The sequence below is a fragment of the Macadamia integrifolia genome, unplaced genomic scaffold (assembly GCF_013358625.1).
Source record: "Macadamia integrifolia cultivar HAES 741 unplaced genomic scaffold, SCU_Mint_v3 scaffold3054, whole genome shotgun sequence".
NCBI lineage: Eukaryota > Viridiplantae > Streptophyta > Magnoliopsida > Proteales > Proteaceae > Macadamia > Macadamia integrifolia.
The window spans coordinates 10,699-22,410 of NW_024869165.1; positions in this window are offsets into that span (position 1 = coordinate 10,699).

Here is an 11,712-nt window from a genome sequence, read left to right on the forward strand (position 1 = left end):
TGGGTATTCTTTTTGACAGTTCCAACTGTTTGTTGTATTGGCACTAAACGACCTCTCAGTTCTATGCTAGGAAAATCGGGTGTGAGCGCTCCCAAGTGTAAGAAATAACAGTTAAAAGTAGTTTATTAAGTAGGTACGAAGCCTTTATAGGCACTACTTAGAGAGCATATGCTTATTGTTGAACCTCATATATATACTTGTATTGTAGGTGTGGCTTTTGTAATATTTATATCGTATTGGAGTGCTTGTGGGTTGCAAGATGGGTGTGCACACCTAGAAGTGCCTATTTTAAGAGGTTGGATGTGTAATGCAGGAGTAGATTATAAGTAACTAACTCCGCAGTTTATAACTCCAAACAATACAAATAGGAGCAAGAAACAAAGAAGTAATACTATCAAATAAACCCCCAAGGATACAATACCCATATAGGAGCAAAACCAGTCCAAAACCCAACCCGATAGGAGAGAGGAAGACCTTCTATAGAGCTGGAGAAAGAAAGGTGGGGCCAAGTCTGTGGGAGTTCGATTGAGCTGCACTTTTGGGTGTAGATAGTTCCTAGGGAGGGTATAAAACCCCCCAAATATGAAGGGCTTCTGACGGCTTGCTATGGAATTATGCGCTTTCTTGATTTTCAAACATAGGAGAGAGAATGTGAAGAATTCTGCAGGAACAACTTGTCTTCTTCAAATAACCTTTAAGAGAGGATCGATTGATCTTTTTAGAGTATAGAACCAGTCCTCCAAAGGATTTGCAGATCAGATCTCAAACTTGAGCGGCAATGAGGGTCGATTGGCTTCAAGAACAAGAACTCTTTGGCTGACTAATTCTGATTTTGTATGCTTTAACAGGTCTGAACTTTTAATAACAATAAATAGAAAATAAAAATAGAAAAACAAGAATTGATGGAGGGTTGAGAAGGGTGAAAGAGAATAAAGGAATGGGTATCTCACCTCTCAGGTTTTGGGTATCACACCCCTCAAAGGTTTAGGCATCCCACCTCTGAATAACAGTTCTTTTAGCTAAAGAGTAATCACTCAATAATTCATTCATTCAAATATGAAATTATAAGTACATAGGCTCCTCTATTTATAGAGGGCAGAATAGCAATCAAACTACTACTTGGAGTTAGTTGCCCAATAGGATTAGACATTCCTACAACTAGGAGTTAGTTTCCCAATAGGACTAGACACTCCTATTACAACTAGGAATTCAAAATTGGACTAGGACTTGACTTTATGACTCCAACATGGAGTATGACTAACTAATAGTCCATATAGGACTTTACAACCGACCAATGGCCTAATGAGCCTTTATTGAATTAAATAGCAACTAACTAAACTAATGAATTAAATCTCGTTTTTCTACCTTCTACCCATATTTTAGGCCCATTAAAGTGGCTTATTTCAAAGAAAACCTATGTGATCAAAGGCTCAACACATACATAACACAACCCAAGGCTTATTTGCAATAAAATAAGCCCAAGTGACTTATCTACATCGTGTGTATGACTGTGTGTATAACAACTACAGTGTCTACAGTGATTGCTCCGTCAACATGTACAATTAGAAAAAGAAAAGGAATAGATACATTGCTTCACCCCCCTCTTAGGGTCACCTAGGACTCAACATGTATGTCCTTATAAGGATCAACTGAGTGTGTGTTGGGGCTAAATCTGGATTAGCTAATCCAGGATGGGCTCAACACTAACTTGGCTGACTAACCCAATTTCACAGCATGCACGATTGGTTTAGTTAGCTCGGTTTATTGCATAGCTCTTAAGCAATGAATTTTTTTTGTGCATCCGGGGTTTATTGATCTAGAAAAAGTATATGACAAAGTCCCTAGAGAGCTAATCCGGCATGTACTAGAGAAGAGAAGGGTATCAAGTATATATGTAGATATGGTTAAAGATATATATGAGAACACGATGACCATTGTGAGAACAATTGGAGGGCAAGGAAGTGAATTCCTAATTACAATTGGGCTACATCAAGGATCATCTTTAAGCCCTTGTTTATTTGCACTTATCATTGATGAGCTAACCATGAACATTCAAGATGAGGTTCCATGGTATATGCTCTTTGCGGATGATATTGTTTTGGTGAATGAGACTAAGGCATGTATTAATGCAAAGTTGGAGTTATGGAGATCAACCTTGGAATCAAGAGGTTTTAAGTTAACTAGAACGAAGACGGAGTATCTGATGTGTAACTTTACTCACACTATGATGGATGATGATATGGTGAAGATTAAGGAAAGAGGGGGTACCACAAAGTGATCATATGTGGTATCTAGGGTTAATTATGAATAATGAAGGTGATATAGGTGGGATGGATGAAGTGGAGAGGTGCCTTTAGAGTGTTGACTGACATATTTCTTTAAAGCTCAAAGGACAGTTCTATAGGACAATTGTTCGGCTGGCTATGATGTATGGAGTGGAATGTTGGGCTGTTAAGAAGTGTCATATTGATAAGCTTTATGTAGTAGAGATGATGTTGAGATGGATGTGTGGCAAAAGCCGCAAAACTATGAAGGATTAAGTGAGGAATGGCTATATTAAAGCATATTTGGGAGTTGCCCTGATTCATGATAGGCTTCAAGAATGCTGTTTGAGGTAGTATGCCTTGTACAATGGAGGCTTGAGGATGCACCAATAAGGAGGAGTGACCTGATTTAGATAGCAAGATCTAGAAGAGCTAGGGGCAAGCCTAAACTGACTATAGGAGTAGTGAGGAAAGATGTGCATAGTTTAGGCCTGGTCCCTATTATATGACCTCAGATAGAACCTTTTTGGAGGGCAAGAATTCATGTACCTGACCCCATTTAGGTTTTTTTCCCCCCTTGGGTGGTGTGCTCCTTTTCTTTTGTTGTCCTTGATTGGATCCATGTAGCTGACCCCATTTAGTTGGGATAAGGCTAAGTTGTGTATCGGGGATTGGGGTTATTTGGTTTATTATTTTTTAAATAGGTTTGCATCTGTTCCACTATTTTTTTAATTAAGGTCTTACTATGTTATATATCATTTTAAGTTGTGTTGGGGTGGTTGAATCAATGTAATCCCATATGGAGGTGTAGGTTAATCCATTGGGCTGAAAAAAAGCTTTGGGTAGTTATACTATAGGTAGGGACTAGGGATTTATTTTATTTGTTCATTGTAATGGGCCTAATTTATCGGCCCATAAATAGGGGATAAAGCCAGTGCATGGAATTAGTAATAAGTTGAGTGTTTGAGTTAGATTAGGATGCTTAATAGCTTTTAAGAGTTTAGTTTTCATTCTATCGCTTAAGTATGAGAGAGTTATTAGGAGTCCTTTATGAGTCAATTTAGGAATTTTAGGTCTTTATATATGTAACACACCCCCATCAATTGGAGATGATTGAAGTGAAGAATGAGTTTTATCAAAGAGTTTTGGAATTTTTGAGTTTGCATACGGGATTGTTATCCCAGACCTGATTTGTTCCTTTTTTCTTCTGCTTACAAAGTAAGTTTCTTTATTCTGCTTTTATTTGTTATTTCAATTTCTGTTTCAAGTTTTAGTTACAGTTCTGGTTACAAAATATGCTTTCCAATTGAAAATAGAAATCCTACTGCTACTGTGCTTCTAGATCTCTAGCATTTTTTTTTTTGGGTACTGCTTTTGTAGATCTTTTTTCAGATTGCTGTTACTTTGCTATATTCTGATCTGAAACCCTATAGACCTGGACTTCGTATTCCGAGTTTTCCAACTTTCATTCTCCCAGTTGGAATACTCTGTATGTCTCATTGTCTGTCAGATTTAGATAATCTTTTGCATACGTGTTGTATTGACTGGGAGCAGTCTATCATCAGAATTTTATACATATTAAATTTTTTTCGATTGTCACTCAATTTTCTCTTACTTGGTTCTTATTTCTATAACTACAGTCCAGTTGCAAGCTAATCATCCACTGAAATTCTGTGGTTCGGGATTAGCACTGCATTATTAAGTACTTGCAAGTATTGGAGGGTCCAACCCAAAGTTTTAAGCTGTCTGGTGGAGAGGCCCAACTGGTATATGAAGGCATGCAAGGTCCCAGAGTTGGTCGATGTGGGAATATTCCTGACACTCTCCGAGTGTTGCCCTCTTTTGGATGGCAGACTGGCAGTACATGTGCATGTATGACATTACATGGAATCATGGATATATAATTAATGATTGCCCCAGTGCTCTAATACCATTGGAGGGTCCAACCTAAAAGGTTGGGATATGTGGTTTTAACATGCTATTAGGTAGGTAACATGGTATTAGAATAGGGTTGTCAAGTGTTCGATCCCTAGGAAGTGCAATAGGATTCCTCAGTGCTCTACCCTTATTGCCGCATGATGGTGTTTCCATGTGAGTGCATGTCATGTGCAGGGCTGTGTGTGTATAGGCCTGCACAAGTTGGAGGGCTTTGTTGATGTACATTGTTTTTGCCCCCTAACAGCTCGAGCTTTTAGGATAAGTTGTCGTAATTGTAAGCTCGGGGTTGGTTTGGTCAGGCTGGGCTGAATGCGTAACCCATTGCCTCACTTGTGGTGCTTGACCATTGTTTGGTTAATATGTTGTGATTTAGAATAGTCAACATAAATTGAAATATAGCTAGTTTTGAGTGGAATCACCACCATATGGAACAATGATAAGCCAAATCTTTGTGGAATGGCTACTCGTTTGAGAAACAGTTCTAGTATTGTGAATTGGGAGCTAGCTTCCTCCCTTCAATGCTCTGGGAGGTTTTGGCAAGTCTTCAACAGTTAATGGTTATTTTCTGAAGTAGCCAAAACAGACATACTCCTCCAGATCTGCCATGAATAAAGCTAGTAGAAATGATCTGCCTTCATGGAAGCTCTCAAGTCTCTATGGCATTTAAATTGTATTGGCTTTTTGTGGTTATAGGCATGACATGCATGCTTTATCTTTATGATGCTATCCCCTTAGAACAGGTGGGTTTTTTTTTTTTTTTTTTTTATTGAGTGATGGATGGATGTGATTTGGTCCATGGGCGAGATTTTGATGTTAAGAATGGGGTTTTGCTGCCTTGGTGTTGTGATTTACGCAATGGTTGGCAATTTTTATTGAATTTAAATAGTAGGGTATTTGCTTATTCATGAATAATATCTTAAGTAAATGGAATAACAAATATAAAATCATGGAAAAAGGGTTTTGTGGGGGATGGGGGATTGCAGCCCAAGCACCTAGACACATGGGGATGTGAAATGACCAACCCACCCCTATCAAATGGGAAATGGCATGTTTGTGAATACTTCCTTGTGCGGTCCCATTTGTATTGAACTAGGTTTTATAATTCCTTATGCTAAATTTCATTTAAGATTTTAAAATTAAAATCGATTAAAGAAATAATTGTCCGACAAGTTTTATCCAGATAGGTAACCAATGCCCATTTAGGATCCAAATCCAACTTTTTGTATTAGGAATCCTAATCAAATATTTACTTTCCTATTTCAAACACAAATATATTTTATTTGACTTATAAAATCTAATTTCAAAATCAAAATTTTGTTTATCAAATTTTTTTAAACCAAATTAGAAACTGATTAGCAAGCAAGTAATCTGGACTTTCCTAAATCAAATAGGAATCAAATTTACAAGCAAGCAATATTGACCTTCTTAAATCAAATAAGAAAATATCTCATACTTTCCTATTGTGATTAAATCACCATTGTAGGAACTTTAAGCTTATTTTAGCCTTAACCAGAAAATGTTTGCACATATAGCAACACGTGACACATTTTTCAAAATCTTACTCACATCCTAGATTAAAACTCAAAACATGAAAATTATAGAGCTTGAAGCAATTAAGTCATTCTGATATTGGTTGAGTGTGATATGTTCGTTTTGTCAACAAAGCTTAGATGATGGACGAACCACAAGATGCAAATTTTATTCACCGGACCAAGAACTTTGCAATGCAAATATCAAGGAATTGGAATTAATCACTTGGGTTTATACTCAAAACTTTAAAGCTAGAGCTTCAAGCTTGCTTTCCAATGCCACTAGAATCAAGTCATTCCGACATCGGGTTAGTGAGATATGGTCATATTTACAGATTGCTTGCAGATGATGAACAAACCATGGGCTACAAATTTTGTTCTTCTTTCTCAAGTTTGTTTTGAAAAAAAGTGAGACTAAAGAAAACCTTACAACATAAAATGTTAAATTCGATACCAGATCCATGTGTCCATCGAAGAACCGTGTTTTGGTACCACTTGTTAGTGGCGGTGCAAGCTATTCGATTCGAAAACTCCTACAAAAATTTTAAGAATGAGGATCTCAAGAACACATTAACCTGTGTAGGGAATGCGTAGGTTACCAAAAACACACCAATGGCATGTTCCTCCAAAGTAATACAACACTTGATCACGATCACCAAATGCTACACCTTCTCCAATGGCCAATGATACCAATGTAAAATGGAAACAATAGAGATATAGGGTTTCCTTAATGATGTTTCCTACGCAGTTGAATAGATCTGGTTGCCCTATGCGTCGTCCCTGCACAAACCTTAACGATCAAGGCTTTAGGGAGATCTCGTTAGGCTAACAAAAGAAAATCCTTCACCATGTTCACCCTCCAAATCCAAGGACTAGGATGGAGATCCTTGGAGACACACACTAGGGAGATTTAGAAGACGAGAGAGGAAGAGCGCTTTTGATCACCATATGTGGATCTCACCATATGGCTAGACCTCTTATTTATAAGAGATCTGTCCAGCTTGGATTTCTAACCCTACTGGGTTGGTCGGCCCTGTTTGGGCTCTCCATGTATGAACTGGGTCAAGACCCGATTTTGTGTAGCCTGCTTATAGTTGAGTGTGTGACTTTGGACAGTTGCCATAGAGGCGATTGGATTGAACGACTTAGGTTAGGCGCTTGACAAAGCGATTGATCCAAGATTTGTATGGTGCTATCTTTTATTTTATGAGTGACATTCCCACCTTAGTGGAAGATCCACCATAGCATACATTTCATACTGTATGTGCTTATACCGACCGTTAGTTAGTGACTGAATGGATCCCTGTTTCATTCTTGTGTGAACCACATTGATCAAACTGGGTTGATCCTACTGATACCCTCTACTTGAGATTGTCATGAAGAGGATGCCCAATGTTGCTACTTTAGCTTGCTATTTAGGATTATGGTTGATGCGGTCTAGCAGGTCAAGACTGGGAAAGTAGTTGGGATGGTCGGATTGGAATAAAGACTGAGGAGAAACTATTCAACATTGCACCTTTTTTTTGTGGCTCATTGCTTGGGTGATTTATTGTATGTGTTTCAACGTAGTCATGAGCACATTACATGTTTGGGTTAGCACTGCTCATCATGAGGATCGAGAGTGCTAGAACCAGTGTAGTTGGAATGTTTGGTGGTATTTAAGGTTTTGAAATAACCTAGAGGGGGTGAATAGGTTATGTTAGTGGATTTTTCAATCTTTTTGATTTAGTGTTCCCAAGTGTGACTAAAAAAAATGCAGAATAATAAAGTTATGCACAATCACACAACACCAAGGTTTATAGTGGTTTGACTCAATTTGAGTATAGTTAACTCCCTACAAGCTCCACTTGTAAGGTATTCCGCTAGCTCTTTCCCTTTCAGTACAGTAGGTAGGGAGGAGAAACCTTTATAGAATCTTTCGAGGATAAGAGGATCTGTACAATCTCTCACGTGTAGAGAATGACCTTACAACATTTTTGAGGATAAGAGAATCCTACACATCTAATTACAGTAGAGTATTGTCTACTTACAACCGTCCAACACTAGAGTTACCCAACTATTGTCCAAATAAGAAATAGTGGAATAGGATTAGAGTTACCTCTGTGTAGTGCAATAATGATATGCAAGAGTGAATAGAATGCACCTTTCACTAGTCTTCAATATCTTTGCTAAAGTATTGATGATGATGAAGATCTTTGAGAAAATCCTTGGGCTTCACTTGTGTAGATGATGTAGGCCAATAGCTAAAGGAGAGAGGAGATTATTTTTCACTTCAAATGCTTTTAGAACTTAGTCTCAAATATAGTTATTAAGGCGGTGAGGTGACTGAGGCATTTGAGGGTCTTTTAGAGCGTCTTAGTGATAAGGCGGACATAAGGCGTCGTCTTATTGACTAAAGCGTTCATGTGTAATTTTTTTATAAAACCATTCTATTTGACTCAAATCCTAGTTGAATCCTACTACTCGTATGCTAAATAAATATTAAAGGTTAATACTTCATACCAATGCAAGATATTCATCTTCATCAATCATCAATCACCATTCATCAATCATCATCATGATGATCATAACATATTAACATCTAATATAAATACATAATTATGAAACAAAATTATAAATATAAAGAAAAGAAGACTTTAAATATACAAGTATTCATTACTAATATGTAAGGGCCCTACTTTGATCAATCCCAATAATGTTCAATTGCTAGGTATGAGAAACACACAGCTGATGCAAGAGGAAAGAGACACACATCGTCACTATCTGCAAAATAAATTTCTTGAAAGCAGGCCTGGTGGAAGAACAGGAATCAGCTGTGTTTGAAGAAACTGGTTCTTCTCACAGTAATTGTGTTTTGGCCCCAAACTACACTACCAGAATTGCCCCTTTGTTTGAACACACCACCTACTTTTAGGACCAAAGGTTTAGGAATGAGGGAGATTAAACTCCTCTCCCTCTGTCCAGTCTACCACTCAAAACAGAGTATGATCAGTAAATACGAAAAGATTTCAAATGACTGAGGAAGTATAGGAAGGAGAAATTGAATAAACAGAAGAAAAGAATTATGGGACAAGAAGAAAGAAGGGGAATAAAGGTAAGGATGTGGAAGAGTCTTACGACTCGCGGTCTCACCGTAGGAAAAAAAAAAACTATTAAGACTTGAGAGTCGTAAGACTATGATGAACAGATGAAGATGAAAGATGAAGAAATAAGGAAGAAGGGAGAGAAAGAAGAGAAAAAAAATTCTCACAAAGAAGATGAGAAAAATCAGAAAAAAAAAAAAAAACAACAACATACCTGGAGAGGGGAAGGAACCTTCGTTGGAGGCCGCCAGAGAAGAATCGGAGGAGGGACTGCTGGAGTGCTTCACTGTTGGCTGTGGAGCGATTTGGGGTTTTAAGAGAATATCGCGTTTTTTTGGTAGAGTTTTAAGTCATTAGCTTTTGATCCACTGTATCTTATGTGCATCAAAATTTATGCATCAGCCAATCATCAAGTCTATTTTGGAATATTCATAAATCAACTGTAATAACAAATCTTTTTTTAAAAAGCCCATAAGGCGGTCGCCTTAGGCACCTTATAGCGCCTTGCAGCATAAGGCCACCTTTCATACTCAACATAAAGTGGCTTACTGCCTTAACCTCTCTCGAGCGCATTAGCGCCTTACCAACGCCTTACTAGCGCCTTAATAACTATGGTCTCAAATGCTCAAGAATGATATATTATTAATTACCAGCATTAGAGGTATTTATAGGTGAGATTAGAGAACAAAATTATGTAGGAAATCTCACTTAAATGGTCATATTTTGGGTTTACCAGTCGACCTTCATGAGTGCCATCGACTGCCCCAAAATCCAAATGACCGTTCAAAAACTTCCCGCTAAGTTAGTTGTTGAAAGGCGATTCACCCAAGCTAGTCACTAGCCGGTCAACCAGCTGCATCGACCGATAGCTGGTCCGATCGACCGGCTGAAGCCAGTTGCTACAGCCAGCTCTCGGCTAGATTCCCTTATGTAGCTTGTTTTGGGTGGATTTTGACTGGGCAGAGTTTAAGTGATCATAATTTGGTCATACAAACTCCAATTGGTCTGATTCCAAGTTTGTTGCCTCCACAACTCGAAACCCTACAAATCTCGTGAAGAGACCATCGGGTTATACCAATTCTTTAAAATACTTAAAATGCCCTTGAACATAACAAGTACCGTTTTCATAGTCAATGTAGAAGCTTTTTAAAGCCAATATGTTCCTTGGGAGTTGGGTCTTGGTCTTTACTAAAATGACATGTCTTAAGGTCATTTATATATGGTGAATGCCTATATGATGCATGATGAGTATGTGTACAAATACAGTCAATTGCAACTACGACTCAAGATGTCTTGTACTTGATCTTCACTCTTCTTTATCGTAAGCTCTCAAGCGTTGACAAATTCATTTCTTCAAGAGTCCTCAGGTTCGTCTTGACTTGAAGTTTTGAGCTTTTCTTCTTCATGCATAACTTATGGTGCTTGACTTGTCCAAAACTCGACTTCTTTAGTCTTGATCTTTCCAACTTGACTTGAAGCTTGCTAAACATTACTTAAAAGTGACTTGTTAATTTAGTCAATTTGCTTGTTATCATCAAAACTACTTTATGTAGATTAAGAGTGTGGGCATATCCCCAACAGGTTTAAGGTTTTGCTAGGGCCCAAAATAGCGAAGATCTGGCAAAAATAACGAAGATCTGGCAATACCTTGCATTTTGCCTGGTTGACTCGATGGTTGGTCTTTGTGGCCATATGGGCTCTTTTATAGCCCCTGAAACTTGCCATTTATCCTATTTCAAACCTTCTAGACACAAGAAACAATCGAAACATCATTTTTTTATTTATTTATTTTTAAATCAAACCCAAAATGGTATTTTGATTTCATACCCTATGAATATGTAACTTGCCATATAGCTAGTACATATTATTCCACTACCTCATAATTTTTTCTTAAATAAATTAATTTTAAATATTTAAAAAATAATAATAATATGATATTTACCAAAAAACTATAATTGAGTGAAACAAAATACGTCATTTTCATTTTAAAATACACTAGCAATACTTTCATCACTTTAAAGTAATTTTCAAAACAATGCAGAATTTATTTTCCCATATTTTTTATTTATATTTCAAAAATTAAATTAATTATTTTATTAACTGAAAAAATAAAAGGCCATAGATTAGCCAACGTTGACCAACATATATAAAAATGACTAACAAAAAATAAGTTTAAGTTATATTTTTTCACAATAAAATCATTTATTTAAATAGAAAAATAGAATTTCCTCCAAACCATAAATCGGTGTTATATGCATCACATATCAAAAGAACAATGTAAACAAACAACTATTGATAATATTTTCCTTTGAAAAAGTGGGTCTGAGAATTTTTTTTTACCTAAAATTCTTTAAAAAAATAAGTATCTCTAAATGTTGATGAGGAAGTGATATTCTGCAATCTTATCTAAGAGATAATTGGCAAGAAAAACCGAAAAACCCCAAGTATAAATGGTTTTTTCTTTAAAGTGTGGCGAGAGAGGCGAGACAATCAAATTGAGCGAGATATGGTCGAGATTTGCTATTTTATATGTATGGTTTGGTCTGATTCAAGTATGTGAATTAGTTGAATTACTTATCCATCGGTCTGTTAGTGAACTGTCTCTCCAGGGATTGTGAACGATGTTCCACTAGAAATATTCTTGTTATTGCTTTGACAGGCTTCATTACAACTTTGCTACTTTAGAAGCTAGGCCAGTTACTCGAGATTCCCGATTGTTCCATTTCTTGATGTTAGCAATGTACAATGGTCAAACAGGATCATTTTCTTCTCGAGACAAACATGCACAAGATTATCATCAAATGTCTCTTCTATTACAAAGACCGCCCGGTCACGAAGCTTATCTTGGAGATTTTTTTATTTGCATTCACTCCTTTTGGAAAGCTGCTAAATTAAGTT